The sequence below is a fragment of the Zingiber officinale genome, chromosome 2A (genome assembly GCF_018446385.1).
Source record: "Zingiber officinale cultivar Zhangliang chromosome 2A, Zo_v1.1, whole genome shotgun sequence".
NCBI classification, from domain to species: domain Eukaryota; kingdom Viridiplantae; phylum Streptophyta; class Magnoliopsida; order Zingiberales; family Zingiberaceae; genus Zingiber; species Zingiber officinale.
Genome location: NC_055988.1, coordinates 53,438,431 through 53,459,495, shown reverse-complemented (window position 1 = coordinate 53,459,495; position 21,065 = coordinate 53,438,431).

The window sequence follows — 21,065 nt, the reverse complement described above, 5'->3', positions numbered from 1 at the left end:
GTCACCCCTGATGACAGTCAGCCATCTCACACGCGATGGTGAGACCGAGTGGGTAGGGCTATGCCAACCATGCACTCTGCTATCACTATTCTTGAAGAGTGACCGAGTGGACGGGATGCTGTCGGAGTACACCTATCCTCCTACCTCAAACATAGTGAGGGAGCGCAATGCTCATATCTCCCGGTATGCGATAACGAGGAGGGATCCCTGCCTGCTACAACGCTACAATCACACTACCCATGAGCGGACCAGTGGAGCCTAACAGAGCAACTGCCATACACACCCTGGGTGCTGTGCCGCTACCCATGAGTGGTCAAATTGTGTTCAGGCCATGTAGCCGACGACGTGCTTAACAATAATGGAGTCGATAATCACCCAACATGCAATCATGTGAGATAGTGCATGATGCTACAACATGTCATACCTGAACATATCCTTGTCCATATATATGTGCCAAAAAGATAAACACATTGTAACATCCCAATTTTCCTTATTTCGAATTCCAAATGTCCATAAAAATATTTGGAAATGCTTTTAAAATATTCTAGAGATTTTTGGAAATTTTTAGAGTATTTTTACGCAATTTTTGGAAGTCGTTTAGTATGTTTACAAAAGAAAGAAAGTTTGACAAAAACCGTTGAAGGCGAGGTTCGAATCCACGACCTCGGGTCAGACTGACCCAAGCAAAATCGGCCCAACCAACTGAGCTACACGGTTTTGTTAACCTTATATGGAGTGAATAATATTTAAGCAGTAGTTAATGAATAGAGAATAAATAGGAAGAAAAATAGTTGCAGCCGAGACTCGGACCTGCGAGCTGCGCTTTAAGCAGAACGTAGCCAACCAACTGTGCCAGCGACTATTGTTAATTAAGGAAAGAACGGAAAAATATTTAAGGTATAGTATTTAATAAAATAACCCTAGGTTATAAAAAGAGGTTAAGTTAAGAGAGGAAAACCTAAAAATTTTTCTCTCGAAATTTCTCCTCTTCTCACGCGACGGCGCCGACTCCTGCTCGGGCGAAAATGCAGCACCTTCTAGGGCTCGTCTCCAGCGGCCGGCGAGGACTTTTTCCGACGAGATCTCCACACCTTCGTGATCCCCTCGTCGAGAAGAACAAGTAGATAGCAAGAGATAGTTGAGGAGACAACTTCTCTGAACCCTAGCAGCCCTAGAGTTCGTCCCGATTGGTTGTAAGTCCAAGCAAATCATGGTGAGTTGCTTCTCACCTGCAGTAGGAGTAGTTCCGCGACATTGATCTTCTTTTCCTTTTGATTTCGGAATTTGATTTCATTCCTTATCATCCACAGCATGTCTTTTTGTTTCGGATTTATGCTAGTCCTTGTGTTGATTTCGGAGCATGTTTCATGAAGCTTGTATTTTTTCTTTGTTGCAACCGTGAACCCAAAAAGAAAGAAGAGAAGGATAGTTTAGGTTCGGCATGAAGAACAGATTCGAATCTAGGTTATCAATGATAATTCTCTTACCTTTGATGTCATGAGTTTGTTAAAGAAGAGGAGAAGGAATTTGAATGGGTAGGCATGTTGTTTAGACCTTTGCTTAGATCTACTTCTTTTATTGTTTTTTCTGGTATTATTATGTCCCCACGGAATGGAGCTTTGGAATTTATTCTTAGCTTGGGTCTGAAACAAGTGATTTTTGCTTTTCATGTTCAAGGAAGTATAGATGGATTCGGGTTTAATGAGGGCATGAAATTGTAAACGTTGTATCTCTTAAAGCGTGAGCCTTTGATGTGCACTTCTGTATATCAAGTAGCTTGTGAGGTTGGATCACATATATAGCATTGCAGTTTAAGCCTTTTAACAGTAGCTTTTATTTGTTATCATATTTATGTGTACAGCCCTTCCATGCTATTACTAAATAACAGTAGCTTTGTTTGTTATCAAGTGAACATGGACAATCTTAACAGTAGCTTTGTGTGAACACCAGTAGCCTTAACAGTCTTCATTGCTATTAGTTGAACATCAGTATAATTCATTTGCTATTAATTAAGCATGATCAGTTCCCTTTGCCATTAGATGTGCACGGTGATACTTTCTAGTCTCTTTTGCTATTAGAATATCTTGAGCATGCAGTTATTAGTTTCTTTGCTATTACATAAGCATGAGTTTCTATCTTTAAGAACTATAAGCAAGAAAGACTAAGGTTTAGACTTGATTTCAATTCCAGAAAATTGAATATAAAAAGCGCACACAAGGTATTTTGCTTAAATGCCAAGTAAGGGCAAGTATAAAGAAGTTATAGTTAAAAAGAAAGTATTTTACTTTTAATGACATGTACCGGACACGAGGTCCAGGACACAAGGTCCAAAGGGTGGGCTCCTAGAACGCCCCTAGGCACAAGATCCCCTAGATGAACCTTAGTAGTTTCGGGATTAGCTACCTCGACTCTTATTAAGGATGCGCGCAAATTGGTACAATGCCGTGCCCAAAAGAAGTTTATTATTATTTTGAAGTATTAAAGTATAAGTTTTGAAAGAAATGAAACGAGCTTCAAATCTGTCTAGAATTAGAAAGTTAGTTTCTTGTTATTTGAAGCATGCAGTAGTAGTTTCAATTGTTTCCTTGCTACTAGATTATTCAGCATGTTTAGCTTTACATGTTTAGTAGTTTTACATGTTTAGTAGCTTTACATGTTTAGTAGCTTTACATGTTTAGTAGTTTTACATGTTTAGTATGCTTCTTTTATAGTTTTATTCTTATGAGCATGATTAGCTATACATGTTTAGTATTTCAGTTAGCATGATTCCTTTGCTATATATGAGCATGAGTAGTTTTATATGTTAGCATTCAGTTTTAGCATGTTTTTTATTTATATACATGCATATCGAGTTTTTATGAGTAGATAGCGCTTACTAAGCTTTATGCTTATAGACTGTATTTCCTCCTACTACAGATGAAGGAAAGGAAAAGATTTAGCAAGGAAGGCGACAAGGTGGTGGTGATGAAGGTGTGTGATGGCTGGACTATGGGGAGATCAAGAGTTTGCTAAGGAATTGTTAAGACTTTTCTGTTTAGAGTTCTTTAGTTTTCTTTAAATGCTATTATGAGTCAAGATTGTAATTAAGTTTATTCCGCATTTGTAGTTGGGTTCTATTGATGGAGTGATATTGTTGTTTGCTATTGTTAGGGTAGTTTCCTTCTTTTATTTGTGATATTATACTGCGTGGTTGTGAAAATATATGTTCCAGCCGCCTATGGCCGAGTATAGTTTGTTTGTATTGATGATTTAGTCATCGGTACAGGGGAGATTCTGCCGAAATTTTTCGGTAGGGATTCCTCGTGGTTTTAATTATACCGGTTAAGTAGAGTTAGTAGTTAAGTAACGGTCACTCTTAGAGAGTAGTAGTAGTAGTAAGAAGGGTGGTCGTTACAGTTGGTATCAGAGCAGCGTTCCATTCTCCAGCATCACACACACATCAGCATCAGCCTTGCCATCTTCAAGTAAGAAAGTATTTAAATTCTTTCTTTATTCCGCTTTCCTTATTATTAACTGCAGTACAGAGTAATTCCTTATGAGTACTTAAGTAAGATAGAAGTTATTGTTACTCCTTTCTTGATCCATATATAAGTATGATTAGAAGGGTTAGAGAAGCTATCAAGCCTTTTCCTCTGCATAATTAGATGTCAAGAAGAGGACGTCCCCGTACCGTTCATACTGAGGACCGAGTTTAGGAGAACGAAGAGCCCAGAACCCCTGGGCTTATTCTCTTTGAAGTTGTTGCTAAACTTCAGAGACAAGTAGCGAGCAGCAGCAAGTGATTTCCAATCTAATGGCCAATCAGAAGCCAACTCCTCCCACTTCCCCAATCATCAATGTGTAGACCCTAGTGGTGACTGAAATCCTATCGGTTGCCCTGGAAGTCGCCACAACACCTAGAAGACAAGAAGCATACCTCATCCAGTGGTTGAAACTGAAACCAGAAAGCTGAGCCCTGGGGTGCCCAGGCTTGGTTCAAGACACTTGAGAGTACAATGGAGCTTCTTGACTGATCAGAAGTCGAGAAGGGTAAGTGTGCCTCTTTCTGCCTATCTGGAGGTGCTTGTATGTGGTGGGAGCGAGTTAAGAGTAAGAGAGCAGTCAACCAGATGAACTGGGTTGACTTCGAGATAGAGTTTTACGAAAAAGTCTTCCGTCAACGGATCACCAATAAATAGTATGAGGAGTTTATAGAATTTAGATCAGGTGACCTACCGGTAGAAGAGGCGATCAAAAGATTCAACAGGCTAGCTCGTCTTTGCCTAGAGTTAGTAAGTACAGAGAAAGAACGAGTCAGACTGATGCTCCGAAGGCTGAGACCAGAAATAGCACTTAATGTGAGTAATGAAACTCACCGACCAAAGATTAGTGAAGAGCTTGTCAGCAGGGTATTAGTGTGCACTATCTGAACGTCATCAAGGCACAACAAACGCAACACAAGTCAGTCAAGATCGAAGACAAGACAGTGGGGAAACAGAGACCCCAATCAAGTGATCAGAACTGGAGTACAGAAGAACAAGAAAGACCCAAGCAGGAAGATGTTCGGGTAGTCTGTGAGTATCCAGAGGTATTTCCAGAAGAGCTACGTGGACTACCTCCCAACAGAGAAGTAGAGTTTGAGATTGAATTGGTTCCTGGTACTGGTTCAATTTCAAAAGCTCCGTATGACATGTCTCCAGCAGAGTTGAAAGAGTTATAAGCACAACTACAGGAGTTACTTGACAAAGGCTTCATCCACCCTAGTCACTCACCTTGGGGAACTCCTGTATTGTTTGGTCAAGAAGAAGGATGGATCTATGCGGATGTGCATAGATTATAGGGCTTTGAATCAAGTGACCATCAAGAACAAGTATCCACTGCCCAGAATCGACGACTTATTTGATTAGTTGAGAGGGGCGACAGTATTCTCAAAGATAGACCTGCGCTCTGGGTACCATCAGCTGAAAGTGAAAGAAAGAGATATACCCAGAATGACGTTCAGGACAAGATATGGACACTACGAGTTTGTAGTCATGCCTTTTGGTGTGACTAATGCACCAACGGTCTTCATGGACTTAATGAATAGAGTGTTCAGAAAATATCTTGACAAATTTGTCATCGTATTCATCGACGACATTCTGGTCTATTCAAGGACCCCAGAGGAGCATGACGCGCACTTGAGGATAGTATTGCAGACCCTTCAGCGAAAGCGACTTTATGCTAAATTCTCAAAGTGTGAGTTCTGGTTAAATCAGGTGGCATGTCTAGGTCACATAATTTCTAAAGAATGTATTTAAGTAGATCCAGCCAAAATAGAAGCGGTCAACAACTGGAGTAGACCCAAGAACGCCAGGGAGATCAGAAGCTTCCTTGGTTTAGCTGGGTACTACAGGAAATTCGTGGAGGACTTTTCCAGGACAGCTTCTCCTCTAACGACCTTAATTAGGAAGAACAAAAGTTTGAATGGTCAGATAATTGTGAGCAGAGTTTCCAAGAGCTCAATAAGAGACTGACCAGTGCTCCTATCCTGACAATTCCAGAAAGTGACAGGAGTTTTGACATCTACAGTGATGCTTCCAAGATGGGCTTAGGAGCTGTACTCATGCAGGAAGGAAAAGTGATAGCTTATGCTCCCAGACAACTCAAAGATTATGAAAAGAACTACCCCACTCATGATCTTGAGTTGGCAGCTGTGGTCTTTGCACTAAAACTCTGGCGACATTATTTGTATGGCGTTCAGTGTAGAATTTTCACAGACCATCAGAGTCTTAAGTATTTCTTCACTCAGAAGGACTTAAACATGAGACAGCATAGGTGGCTAGAGTTGGTCAAAGATTATGACTGTGAAATCCTTTACCACCCAGGCAAAGCTAATAAAGTGGCAGATGCACAAAGCAGAAAATCCAGTGCATCCCTGATGTCTTTGTCATCATTAGCCCTACCACTGCAGAAGGAGTTGTCAGATTTTGGTATGGAAATTATTTATGGACAACTCTCTGCATTGACCTTAGAGTCAACCCTGCTTGAGGATATACAGAGAAAGAAAAGTGAAGATCTAGATATCCAAAAGATCAAGCAAGGGATACAAGAAGAAGGAAGTTCGAAGTTTTGAGTATCAGACAGTGGAATTCTTTATCAGGGGAGCCGAGCCGCCTTTGTGTCCTCAATGATGAAGAGCTGAGAAAGAAAATTTTAGAAGAAGCTCATAGTACACCTTATTCCATGCATCCTGGTTCTACCAAGATGTATCAAGACGTGAAACAGAGATTCTGGTGGTCTGGACTCAAGAGAGATGTTGCAAAATATGTCAGTACTTGCCTGACATGCCAGAGAGTCAAAGCAGAACACCAGAGACCAGGAGGGATGCTACAACCTCTTTCAATACCAGAGTGAAAGTGGGAAGACATATCCATGGACTTTATAACAGGTCTCCCAAGAACTACGAATGGACATGATGCGATATGGGTAATAGTGGACAGATTGACCAAGTCTGCTCATTTTCTAGCCATCAAGGTGTCCCACTCTATAGAGCAGTTGGCACAGTTGTATGTTAAAGAGGTGATCAGACTTCACGGAGTTCCTAAATCTATTGTTTCTGATAGAGATGGGCGCTTCACCTCTCACTTTTGGGAGTGTGTTCAGACTGCACTAGGCACCAAACTCAAGTTCAGCACAGCCTTCCATCGTCAGACTGATGGACAGACAGAGCGAGTAAATCAAATTCTAGAAGATATGCTCAAAGCTTGTGCACTAGATTTCAAGGGAAGTTGGTGCAAGTACCTGTGCTTAGCTAAATTTGCCTACAACAACAGCTATCAGACCACCATCAAGATGGCTCCTTATGAGGCGTTGTATGACAGGAAATGCAGATCACCCATTTGCTGGCAAGAAGCAGGTGAGAGAAAAGAAATAGAAGTAGAACTGGGCATTCAGACAGAGATGATAGATGAGACTACTCAGGCTATTCAGAAGATCAGACAGAGAATTGAGACTACCCAGAGTAGACAAAAGAGTTATGCTGACACACGCCGTAGGCCACTTGAATTCCAAGTAGGGGATTCAGTCTTTCTCAAGGTCGCTCCTATGAAGGGATTGATGAGATTTGGCAAGAAGGGCAAATTAAGTCCTCGTTATGTAGGACCTTACCTGATCACAGAAAGGATTGGGAAAGTAGCTTACAAGCTGGATTTACCACAAGACATGTCAGCAATACACAATGTGTTTCATGTCTCCATGTTAAAGAAGTGCCTCCACGACCCTAGCCAAGTGATTGAGCCTCAGTCAGTGCATATCCAAGAGGATCTTAGTTATGAGAACAGACCTACACAGATAGTGGACAGAGCAGTCAAGAGACTAAGAAGCAAAGAAGTACCACTAGTGAAGGTCGTCTGGCAGAACCAGAAGCACGAGGAAGTCACTTGGGAGCGGGAGGACAGTATGAGACAGAAATATCCAGAACTATTCTAAGTTCGAGGACGAACTTTTTATAAGGTATGGGGAATTGTAACGACCCAATTTTCCTTATTTCGAGTTCCAAATATCCATAAAAATATTTGGAAATGCTTTTAAAATATTCTAGAGATTTTTGGAAATTTTTAGAGTATTTTTACGCAATTTTTGGAAGTCGTTTAGTATGTTTACAAAAGAAAGAAAGTTTGACAAAAACCGTTGAAGGCGAGGTTCGAATCCACGACCTCGAGTCGGACTGACCCAAGCAAAATCGGCCCAACCAGCTGAGCTACACGGTTTTGTTAACCTTATATGGAGTGAATAATATTTAAGCAGTAGTTAATGAATAGAGAATAAATAGGAAGAAAAATAGTTGCAGCCGAGACTCGAACCTGCGAGCCACGCCTTAAGCAGAACGCAACCAACCAACTGTGCCAGCGGCTATTGTTAATTAAGGAAAGAACGGACAAATATTTAAGGTATAGTATTTAATAAAATAACCCTAGGTTATAAAAAGAGGTTAAGTTAAGAGAGGAAAACCTAAAAAATTTTCTCTCGAAATTTCTCCTCTTCTCACGCGACGGCGCCGACTCCTGCTCGGGCGAAAACGTAGCACCTTCTAGGGCTCGTCTCCAGCGGCCGGCGAGGACTTTTTCCGATGAGATCTCCACACCTTCGTGATCCCCTCGTCGAGAAGAACAAGTAGATACCAAGAGATCGTTGAGGAAACAACTTCTCCGAACCCTAGCAGCCCTAGAGTTCGTCCCGATTGGTTGTAAGTCCAAGCAAATCACGGTGAGTTGCTTCTCACCTGCAGTAGGAGTAGTTCCGCGACATTGATCTTCTTTTCCTTTTGATTTCGGAATTTGATTTCATTCCTTATCATCCACAGCATGTCTTTTTGTTTCGGATTTATGCTAGTCCATGTGTTGATTTCGGAGCATGTTTCATGAAGCTTGTATTTTTTCTTTGTTGCTGCCGTGAACCCAAAAAGAAAGAAGAGAAGGATAGTTTAGGTTAGGCATGAAGAACAGATTCGAATCTAGGTTATCAATGATAATTCTCTTACCTTTGATGACATGAGTTTGTTAAAGAAGAGGAGAAGGAATTTGAATGGGTAGGCATGCTGTTTAGACCTTTGCTTAGATCTACTTCTTTTATTGTTTTTTTCTGGTATTATTATGTCCCCACGGAATGGAGCTTTGGAATTTATTCTTAGCTTGGGTCTAAAACAAGTGATTTTTGCTTGTCATGTTCAAGGAAGTATAGATGGATTCGGGTTTAATGAGGGTATGAAATTGTAAACGTTGTATCTCTTAAAGCGTGAGCCTTTGATGTGCACTTCTGTATATCAAGTAGCTTGTGAGGTTAGATCACATATATAGCATTGCAGTTTAAGCCTTTTAACAGTAGCTTTTATTTGTTATCACATTTATGTGTACAGCCCTTCCATGCTATTACTAAATAACAGTAGCTTTGTTTGTTATCAAGTGAACATGGACAATCTTAACAGTAGCTTTGTGTGAACACCAATAGCCTTAACAGTCTTCATTGCTATTAGTTGAACATCAGTAGAATTCATTTGCTATTAATTAAGCATGATCAGTTCCCTTTGCCATTAGATGTGCACGGTGATACTTTCTAGTCTCTTTTGCTATTAGAATATCTTGAGCATGCAGTTATTAGTTTCTTTGCTATTACATAAGCATGAGTTTCTATCTTTAAGAACTATAAGCAAGAAAGACTAAGGTTTAGAGTTGATTTCAATTCCAGAAGATTGAATATCAAAAGCGCACACAAGGTGTTTTGCTTAAATGCCAAGTAAGGGCAAGTATAAAGAAGCTATAGTTAAAATGAAAGTATTTTACTTTTAATGGCATGTACCGGACACGAGGTCTAGGACACAAGGTCTAAAGGGTGGGCTCCTAGAACGCCCCTAGGCACAAGATCGCCTAGATGAACCTTAGTAGTTTCGGGATTAGCTACCTCGACTCTTATTAAGGATGCGCGCAAATTGGTACAATGCCGTGCCCAAAAGAAGTTTATTATTATTTTGAAGTATTAAAGTATAAGTTTTGAAAGAAATGAAACGAGCTTCAAATCTGTCTAGAATTAGAAAGTTAGTTTCTTGTTATTTGAAGCATGCAGTAGTAGTTTCAATTGTTTCCTTGCTACTAGATTATTCAGCATGTTTAGCTTTACATGTTTAGTAGTTTTACATGTTTAGTAGCTTTACATGTTTAGTAGCTTTACATGTTTAGTAGTTTTACATGTTTAGTATGCTTCTTTTATAGTTTTATTCTTATGAGCATGATTAGCTATACATGTTTAGTATTTCAGTTAGTATGATTACTTTGCTATATATGAGCATGAGTAGTTTTATATGTTAGCATTCAGTTTTAGCATGTTTTTTATTTATATACATGCATATCGAGTTTTTGTGAGTAGATAGCGCTCACTAAGCTTTATGCTTATAGACTGCATTTCCTCCTACTGCAGATAAAGGAAAGGAAAAGATTTAGCAAGGAAGGCGACAAGGTGGTGGTGATGAAGGTGTGTGATGGTTGGACTATGGTGAGATCAAGAGTTTGCTAAGGAATTGTTAAGACTTTTCTATTTAGAGTTCTTTAGTTTTCTTTAAATGCTATTATGAGTCAAGATTGTAATTAAGTTTATTCCGCATTTGTAGTTGGGTTCTATTGATGGAGTGATATTGTTGTTTGCTATTGTTAGGGTAGTTTCCTTCTTTTATTTGTGATATTATATTACGTGGTTGTGAAAATATATGTTCCGGCCGCCTGTGGCTGAGTATAGTTTGTTTGTATTGATGATTTAGTCATCGGTACAGGGGAGATTCTGCCGAAATTTTTTGGTAGGGATTCCTCGTGGTTTTAATTATACCGGTTAAGTAGAGTTAGTAGTTAAGTAACGGTCACTCTTAGAGAGTAGTAGTAGTAGTAAGAAGGGTGGTCGTTACACACATATATAATAACACTATAAGCAACATGAATCCAAGATCACATATCCAATATGTCTAGCAATTAATCCAATATACAGAAGCACTAAATAAATCTATCTCTATGAACATAGATATGCATGACAGAAGATAAAAGCATACAAGTCTAATGTATAGCAGATAACAATAGAAACATGTAATAAGTATCGAATAAACTATAACCAGGGAAGTGATAAATATACCAATTACCATTAGTTATATATATACTACACATATCATAAGACAATATCAAAAAGATAAGTCAAAGGGTACCCGCCTCAAATAGAAGGTAGTATCAAGCCAAATCTGACGTCGAGACGCTCGTCTCGAATCAGAGTCCTGCGTCAAACAATATATATGCTTTTATTTAGCTAAAATTCAAATGAATAGCTAAATAAAATCCCTAAGACTAATTTAGGGTAAAACCCTAATCATATCACCATTATCCTACCTAAACTAACACCAACAGTTAATTAGGGTTAGTTACCTAACCCCTAATCATCCATTAGACTAGAAATCCAAACCTAAATCAATCTACACATAATCAACAACTAATTACAACTTCCAATTCAAACCAATCCATGTTCTACAGTAAGATCAAAATCCCTACTCCTTAACTTAATTCACAGCCCAGCTCTTGATCCACAGCCAAAAAGGTTGCTGCTGGAAAACACCTCACTATCACAATTCTTGCTAACACTATAAACAATTCCAGCTTCACAGAAATAGAACCTCACCTTACTGATCAGATCAAGAGAAGAGATCAAGAATTCACAAGACGACATATAAGATACCTAATTAATAGCATACTGTTAAATGCTTACCTAAAGATATAGAAGAAATCAACAGTTCACACCCTTCTAGTGTCTGCCGACAACTACCAAAACACCTCACCGATCCCCAACGTCTCCAAGCTGTGACCTAAATCAGCCGCAACGAAGAGGAGGATCAAGAACAGAGGACGATCGGTGAACAAAGAAGAGGATCAAACAAAAATAGTGAAGACAAGGGCTGTTACCTCACCCACACCGCCGTCGCTGGACAGATCCGATGCTGGTAGCCCTAATTTCCCTTCGACGGAAGCGATTAGGGCGGCGATGGCAAGACCGTCACTGCCACTTGCCAAGTCTGAAGAGAAGAAAGAAGTCGAAGAATGAAGGAGGTTGGAGACTCGACAGATTTCCCTCCTCCACGCACTAAGATCGATTCGTGCCGGCGATTCATCCCTTCAAAACCCATCGTACGAGCTCCGAAAAATTTCTGGAAAAATTTTATAAGGTTATTTCTCAAATAATCCTATTTATTTAAATTTTTTGATATCTTATATTCTCCCCTACTAATAAAAATTTGGTCCCCAAATTTCGCTATAACCAATAGCAAACACTATAGATAGAAAAATAATATAAATGCTGAATAGAACTCTAACCCACATAGCTCAAGTATACAGATGGGGGTATCAAGCTTGGATCGTATCCTCAAGCTCCCAAGTAGCCTCCTCATCAAAATGATATTGTCATCCAACTTTGACCAGCCAGACATTCTTGTTCCGTAGCTGACGCTCTCTATGGTCCATAATCCATACCGGGACCTTCTCGTAAGTAACGTCAAGCTGAATGGGAACTGATATATCTGACAGAACATGTGCTGGACTGGATACGTATCTCCTCAACATAGATACATGAAATACATCATGAATGCCAGCTAAAGATGGTGGTAGCGCCAAACGGTAAGCTACTGCTCCAATTCTCTCCAAGATCTGGAATGACCCAATATATCGTGGAGCTAGCTTACCTTGGAGACCAAATCTTTTCACCCCTTTCGTGGCTGAAACTCTCAAAAATACATGGTCACCAATAGAGAACTCCAGGGGGTCTCCGTCTCAGATTAGCATAACTCTTCTGATGGTCCTGAGCCTTTGACATCCTCCGTCTGATAGTGCGAACCAACTCTGCCTCCTACTGAGCTCGATGAGGTCCTAACAGCTGGCCCTCCCCAACCTCCTCCCAGAGGGTGGGTGTCCAATAAGGTTGTTAGAGTTGATACTAAAAGCCTAGCTTTTGTAAACATTTATTTTAAAATAAAGAATAACATTGGTAAAAAATGTCTACATTTATATGCTAAGTGTAGTTGTTCAATTAATTTATATTGTAGATAACATGGTGTATGGTGTCACACACAAAAGATCATGTTATCAGTTCCTTATAAATTATAAACAGTAGCTCACGACTAAAATGGAAAGGAACAAACCATTAGAATAGTTGTAGTATAATTTGGTATTAGTTTATCTTAATTATAAAATTACACTAGTACACTCTAAGTGTATTGAGCAGGACCATTTAAGGTAAGTTCTATTTATGCTGACTTAATAAAAGAATAAGACCTTAGTTATTATGAAAGTGTGTGCTCTTAATCCTAATATAATAACAAGCACATATATTTAGTATTTATTTCTTTGACTAATCAAAGGGTGAGATTTAGCTCGATAAATCAATAGGCCCGATAAGTTGGGAAATGATATTACTTATAGTGTGTGTTATTGATTTTAGAAGTTAACTGTGTCCTAGTAATCTAGTTTGATAATGCCCCCAAGAGGAGCTCATAAGGATTGTCATGTTAAACCCTACAGGTGGACTTAGTTTGACACGACAATAAGGTTGAGTGATACTACTCTTGGACTAAGATATTAATTAAAGTGAGTTGTCAATAACTAAATTAATTAGTGAATATCCGACATCTTAAACACATGGAGATTAACACACTCATGATAAGAAGGAGCCCATAATGTAATTTGGGATTGGTGCGGTAGTGCAATAATAACTCTCTAGTGGAATGAGTTATTATTGATGAACTTGAGTTGTGTGTTCGGGGTGAACATGGGATACTCAAGCTCGTCGGGAGGCCAAAACTAATTTCTCCTCTAGGTCCCTGTCGTAGCCTCATTAATGCCTCATATCCACTCATGAAAAGCTCATCTTGGTGTCCAAGAGGGGGTCGGCCCATGGCTTGGTGACCAAGCCATGGGGTCGGCCACTTCCTCCTCAAAGGGGCCGACCTCTTGCTTGGTGCCCAAGCAAGAAGGGGGCCGCCCACATAATTCAAAGTATGAGGGGTGTTTTGAATTTTTAAAATCTTCTCTTTGTAGATATCTACAAGTTTTAAAAGAAGGTTTTTAAAATTATAAAACTTTCCTTTTTTGTAACCATGTTAAAAAATGAAATTTTAAATGAGAAGTTTTAAATCTTAAAACTTGTTTTAAAATTTTCCCTTTTTAAAAAACATCCACATTAGGAAATTAAAAGAGAGCTTGTAAAATTTTATAAGAGCTTTCCTTCTTTGCTTATAAAATTTTTATAAGATATATTTTTCTTTTAAGGGCCGGCCACCCTTGCTTGGTGCCCAAGCAAGGGGCCGGCCATTCAATCAATTAAGAGGAGAAAAAGGAATTAAAAAGGAGGAAAGGAAAACAAGAGGAAGATTTTAATTTTTTTGTAAAAATCTTTCCTTATTTGCCTTGAGCAAGTATTATAAAAGAAGGGGAGGAGAGGCCTCATGATGGATCAATTCTTATTCTCTTGCTTGTGCTCTCTCTTGTGGCCGACCCTCTCCCTTTTCCTTTCCCCTTGCTCTCTTTTGTTCCTTGGTGGTGATTGTGGCCGAAACTTAGAGAAGGAGGAGGAGCTTTTGGGTGATGTTCATCTTAGAGGTTCGTCGCCCACACGACGTCCAAGAGGAGGTGAGGAATACGACAGAAGATCAAGAGGTCATTGCATACAAAGAAAGGTATAACTAGTAATTATTTTCTGCATCATGCTAGTTTTTTTTTCTTTGTATGAATTCCAAACACAAGAGGCATATGATTCTAGAGTTTCGAATTTGTGATTCGAGTTTGTGTTTTTTGTTTTTCGAATTTGTGATTCGATTGTTCTTTTTGGTTAAACCTACAGTTATATAAGGAAATTCAATATTAGATTTTTTTAAAAGGCTTTGTCTAGGCGGTGGTGGATGATCCCATACCCAAGAAGGACTAGTGCCTCGCCATGCAGTCTTGGAAGCCAATTTTGAAAATTAATATTTAATTAAATTTATAACTTAGGTAGATTTGGATCAATAATGTTTAGTATCGTTTGCGATCCAAGTCTAAACCATTAAGAACAGATAAGTTAAATTTGGAATCAATAATGTTAAGTTCCGTTTGCAATTCCTAATTTAATTTCTAAAGAACACAATAGGTTGTTAGGAAAGGTTCGACACTTGTATAAAATTTTTGTACAGTGGAACCGGTACAATCTTCCTAGGACCAACCAATAAAGGTATACTATACAATGCTTCAAATGGTGCCATCTGGATAATCGAATGATAGCTGTTGTTGTAGGCAAATTCCACTAATGGCAGGTGGTCCTCTCAGCTGTCTTTGAAATCCATAACGCAAGACTTCAGCAAGTGTACCGTACTGAAATGGTCCGCTCTGACTGTCCATCTATCTGCAGATGAAATATCGTACTGAAACGGAGTTGTGTGCCCAAGGCTTGCTGTAGACTCTGCCAAAATCGGGATGTGTACCGTGGGTCTATATCCGATATAATGCTCAAAGGAACACCATGCAATCTGATAACCTCTTGACAATATAGCTCTACTAATCGATCCAGAGAATCATTCTTCCGGATCGCTAAAAAGTGTACAGATTGGGTTAATCGGTCAACGATTATCCAAATTGCATCATGGCCTCGTCGAGTCCTAGGCAATCCTACCACAAAATTCATAGTAATGTGCTCTCATTTCCACTCTAGAATAGGGATTCTCTGAAGTAATCAGTAGGTCTCTGGTGCTCAGCCTTCACATGCAGACAGACGAGACATCTAGCTATAAATTCTGCGATGTCTTTCTTCATACCGTTCCACCAATAGGAATGCCTCAAATCACGATACATACGGGTTCCACCTAGGTGGATAGCAAATCGAGAATGATGAGCCTCCTGAAGTAACTCCTTTATGACCGGGTGAGACTGAGGCACACATAATCTACCTCGAAAATAAATAATACCCTCGTCATCTCGTGTAAACTCGGTATGGTGCCCAGAAGCTATCTGGCTGCCAATGAACTGTAAATGCTGATCTCCAGCATGGGTCTCTCGAATCCTCATCCTAATCGATGACTGAACAACCATGGTAACAAGAATACCCTGCTCTGTCTGTCCCTGCTCCTCAAGGCCCAACTCAGAGAAACCCTGAATCAAGTCCGTGACTATAACTCGGTGGCAAGCTAAAGTCCCTCTGGACTTCCTGCTAAGTGCATCGACAACCACATTAGCTTTACCCAGGTGATAGCTAATAGTATAATCATAATCCTTCAGGAACTCCATCCATCTCCTCTGCCGAAGATTTAGTTCCTTCTGTGTGAAAAGATATTTGAGACTCTTATGATCAGTAAGAATCTAAAAAGTAATACCATAAAGATGATGTCGCCAAATCTTCAAAGCAAAGATAATAGCTGCTAGCTCTAAATCATGTACTGGGTAGTTCTTCTCATGCTCCTTCAACTAATGAGAAGCATAGGAGACTATCCTGCCGTGCTGCATCAAAACAGCGCCCAAACCCTGAAAAGATGCGTTTGTATAGAGTATGAATCCATCCTCTCCGGAAGGTAAAACCAGTACTGGTGTTGATACTAATCTCCGCTTCAGCTCCTAAAAGCTGGTCTCGCAAATTTCTGACCACGTGAACTTCATGCCTTTCTTGGTCAGACGTGTCAACGACATAGCAATACGAGAAAAACCCTCAACAAATCATCTGTAATATCCAGCCAATCCCAAGAAACTACGAATCTCCTGGACTTATTTCGGTTGCTCCTAGCTGGTGATAGCCTCGATCTTTTGAGGGTGTACTACACTACCTCGGCTAGACACCATGTGTCTCAGAAAACCAAGGGTAGCCAAAAAGCACATTTGCTGAACTTCACATACAGATGATGCCGTTGAAGAGTCTCCAAGACTATGCGAAGATGTTGTGCATGCTCCTCCTCAGAACGCGAGTAGATCAATATGTCATCGATAAATACAATAACAAACTGATCTAGATACTCCAAAAAGATATGGTTCATCAAATCCATAAATACTGCGGGAGCATTGGTAAGCCCAAATAGCATTACCAAAATCTCGTAATGTCTGTATCTAGTGCGGAATGCTGTCTTCTGAATATCTGAATCTTTGACTCTTAGCTGATGATATCCGGACCGCAAATCAATCTTAGAATACACTGATGTATCTCTGAGCTGATCAAACAAATCCTTAATCCGTGGCAAGGGGTATTTATTTCTAACAGTCACTGCATTCAGCTGCCTATAATCGATGCACAACCTCAGAGTATCATCCTTTTTCTTGACGGATAATACTAGAGAACCCCACAGAGATACAGTAGGGAGAATAAATCCCCTATCTAATAACTCTTGGAGTTGAACCTTTAGTTCATCCAACTCTTTCGGTGGCATATGATAAGGAGCTTTTGATGTTGGCACAGTTTCCAGAATCAACTTTGGGACTCCATAAGGACACCGGAATGCTCCTGTCCGTGCATGCCATATACAGCTGCTGCAGGGGGAGCTATCCTCTGCTGACGATGTGAAGATGGGGCTTTCAACCCCCTTGTTGAGTTCTAGACTGACCAAACTATCCTTCCGGAACATAAACTCCAGAAGCTACATGCTGAGCCTTTAGTGAACCATCTCGGCTCATGTGCCCAGGTAGTTTGCAATAATAGCAAACTGACTGCCTCAAGGATCATGCTGAGGTGATGTGATCTCTGGATCCACATCGGGTGCAGTGAGGGTCACCGGTGGACTATTTTTGATTTTGTTGAGAAGATCGGGAACGTCCTGATAAAGATCGTTCTGACTTCTAAGGTCGGCCAGATGACCCAGATGTACCCTGACCCGACTGAGTGCAACTACTCTGCTGCTGTCCAAAAGTCCGATCAATCTGTTTTCTCTTCTTATCAGCATTCACTCTTTGCTGAGCTGACTCAATCATAAGAGCTCTATCCAATGCCTCTGTGTATGACGAAGTACCAAAACCCGCAATCTTCACCTGAAGATGTCCATCTAATCCCTGGACAAACTAAAGCATACGTGACCTGTCCTCGGCAACTAACTCTGGACAGAATTTGGCTAGCCGATTAAATTCAGTATTATATTCCATCACTGAGCGGTTATTCTGCCGAAGACTCAGGAAATCTTGATGTGTTGTCATCTGATATGCTCATGGAAAATAATGACTCTCAAATATAATGCCTCCCTAAATCTCTCCCATGTAATATGTTGCTCGCCTATAATCGAGCGTTGCGTGTCCCACTAGATTTCTACCTCGTCTCATAAGTGAAAAGTAGCTAGCTCAGCCTTCTCCCACTCAGAGCAAGCCATATAAAAGAATGCCCACTCCATAGTCTCTATCCAAGAATGAGCTATGCTCGGATCAATCTCCCCGCGGAACAGTGTGAATCGACTTTTCACCGACTCTGCCAAGGCTGGAATCTGTACTCGTGCCACAACCATATCAGTAGGGATCGCTGTGGAACTGGGCAGAACCATTGGGGTTGATCCTATGGGTGGTAATGTTGGATAGGTCGGAAGAGGTATCCCTGATGCTGCTGCTTAAACCGGGGTAGGTACTGCTGGTGGAACTACAGAATAGACATAAGTAGGTATGACTGAAGGTACGTTGGGCGGTACCAAGTAAGAAACATTCGGTACTACTGGTACGGGTGCCGAGTATGTAGTAACTGACATAGGTATCTGTGGTACCGAGTACGCAGTAGCAGACATGCTAGAGGGGGTGTCGGGTATGCCGCAGATACTGCTGATGGGGGAGGCATCATATATGCCGACGGTGGTACCACTGGTGGTACTGTCGAGGTAAGTACCTCTGTAGTTGGAACCGTCGGGGTCTGATAATCCTACGTACCCACAATACCCTGAGGAGTCTATCCCTGACTGACAGGCTCGACCCCAGCAGACCTCTCTGGAGATTCTATCACTGGAGAATCTATCGTCCTCTTACGTGGTCGACCACGTCTCGGTATTGGAACACGTGTATGTGTCATATCTATTAAACAATGTTACCCAGATATCACTACAGGTATGAGAACTATAAAATTATCTAATTTACTTATTTGCCGTCTGGAGATGTCCTGTCGCTGCTTAGTCCCCCCAAATAGAACCTCGTCAAATATGCCTCGGAATTCCGAATCGAAAAATCGATGAAAATCCATACAATAAAAAAAAACCCAGATACACTCGCAAAACTTGTATAAACTGGGCTCTGATACCAAAAGAATTGGTATTAGATTAACTCGAAAAATCCGGAACACGAAAAACAGTATTGCAAACCTGCTCTGATACAAAAAATATTGGTATATGATTAATTCACAAATCCAACACATGAAAACAAGTATCGTAAACCTGCTCTAATACCAAAAGAATTGTCACACCCTAGGTAGTCCCTACCGATAAAATTTCGGCAGCATCTCTCTTGTATAGGTGACAATATGAATCCTGAAATACATATATCACTCCTCGGCCCACACGACCGGAATAAAAACAACACAAATAATAGCACAATCCATGCAGTTTAATATCCAGCCTCCGGCTGACAACAAATATTACTAAAAGAAAAGATGATATAGAAATCATTGCAGATATATGTAAATCCTACTCCACTACAACGAAGAAAACACAATCCAAGAAATAATAGAAATACCACAACGGAAAACATAAGAAGTAAACCCAAATAGTCCAACATAAGTCCACAAGTACAAGAACCCACATCAAAAGTGTATAAAGACATCGTAATGAAAACAAAAATCGACAAGTGAAAGTCCTCGCAACAAGCGGGCTAGCGACTGGAATCTCCTGACGGCCTCAACCTGAAAAGTAGTAATGTAACGGTGTGAGTCTAAAGAACTCAGTAGGTAACCAATAGATATGTACAGTAACATATAACTACCAGCAATAACCTATAGTACAGTCTCCTAACAATATAGAGAAATGTATAACTGAATAAACTGTAGTAACCAGCAATAAGCATGTATACAGTCTCCTGAAATAATAATAAGCAATGCATAACTGAAATAAACTGTACTCACCTGCGAGTCTTGAGCAAATGATTATGAATATACACAGGTAAAAATATTCAGAGAAAATAAGAATGTATCCTGTATGCATGTCAATTATATGCAGTCACCAAAATGCAACAATCATATAAATGCAATCTATGCATATGATGCAATATGACACGGTCACCCCTGATGACAGTCAGCCATCTCACACGCGATGGTGAGACCGAGTGGGTAGGGCTATGACAACCGTGCACTCTGCTATTGTAACACCCCTAGAAAGCCTAGATAAAGTAAGGGCAATGAGAGTACGAATGTAATGAAAAGAATGTGTAGATAGTCTACGTTGAATGTTACGATGGGAAGGATTTAGATGATTATGAAAGAAAATAAAGTTGAGAATATAAATCATCTATGCATGATTTATAATGTATGGAATTAATGTAGACAAAAGGAAGAAATATGAATACATGTATGAAATATTTATGCATAATGCATAATAGGGTAATATATGAATTATTATGTACAAAAGAAAATAAAACGTTAGAAGAGAGATTGAACCTTGGATCTCTTGTAAGGAACATGTATAGGATACCAAAGGGGATAGGAGAATTATTGATAAGGAGAGAGAGGACTAAGTAGTTAAGAATAAGAAAGGATTCTTTTTACTAAAAAGGAAAAGGGAGTAAAAAGAAGTAAAAATATACATAACCAAGTTTTGATCCTTGGTTCTCTTGTGGATACATGCATGTGTTAACCAAGTGGGATAGGAGAGGATATTGTAAGAGGAGAGATAGGAATTTTAATTAAAGGAAAGAAAAGAGAGAAATTAAGGGAGAACTCAAGAAGCATCTTCTCTAGAATATTCTTAACATTAAGAAGAGAAGTAAATAAGGAGGATGAATCAAGACAAGTTTCCTCCCCTCATTTTAGTATAAATAGGCATGGAGGGGTGACTTCAACTTCATCCTCACTCACTTTCCTCCTCTCCTCCCTTGGGTGCCGAAAACCCTCTCCCTTCCTCCTTTCTTCTTCTTGTTGCCGAGCAACACAAGAGGAAGAAACCTCTTCTTCCTCCTCACTCCCTCCCTCTTTTCTTTCTTGTTGTTGCCGAGCAACACAAGAGGAAGAGGTCTCTTCTCCCTCCTCCTCTCCACCAAAAGACCTAGCCACTCTTCTCCTCCATTGGTGCCGAGCAAGCAAGCAAGGAAGAAAGGTCCCCAAGCAAGTTCTCAAATCTAGGAAACTTAAGCGAAGAAGGTAAGCTTCCCCTCACCTGTGGTACAAGGCTTTTATGTGATTTTCGGATTTATAAGGATTAGAAAACCTAGGAAAGAATTTAAGAAAATTCGGCTAAAGAAAAGGTTTTCAAATCTAGGATGATTTAAACAAGACCTCATTTCATGATAAGATTTTCTATGCTATGTAGAAGGATTCCTTTCCATGATTTTATATTGATATGATGTATGATCAGAGGAGTATCTAACCTTAGGATTTCAACCAAAAATATTTTAAAGAGGTGAGTAAGATTATTGTCTAAC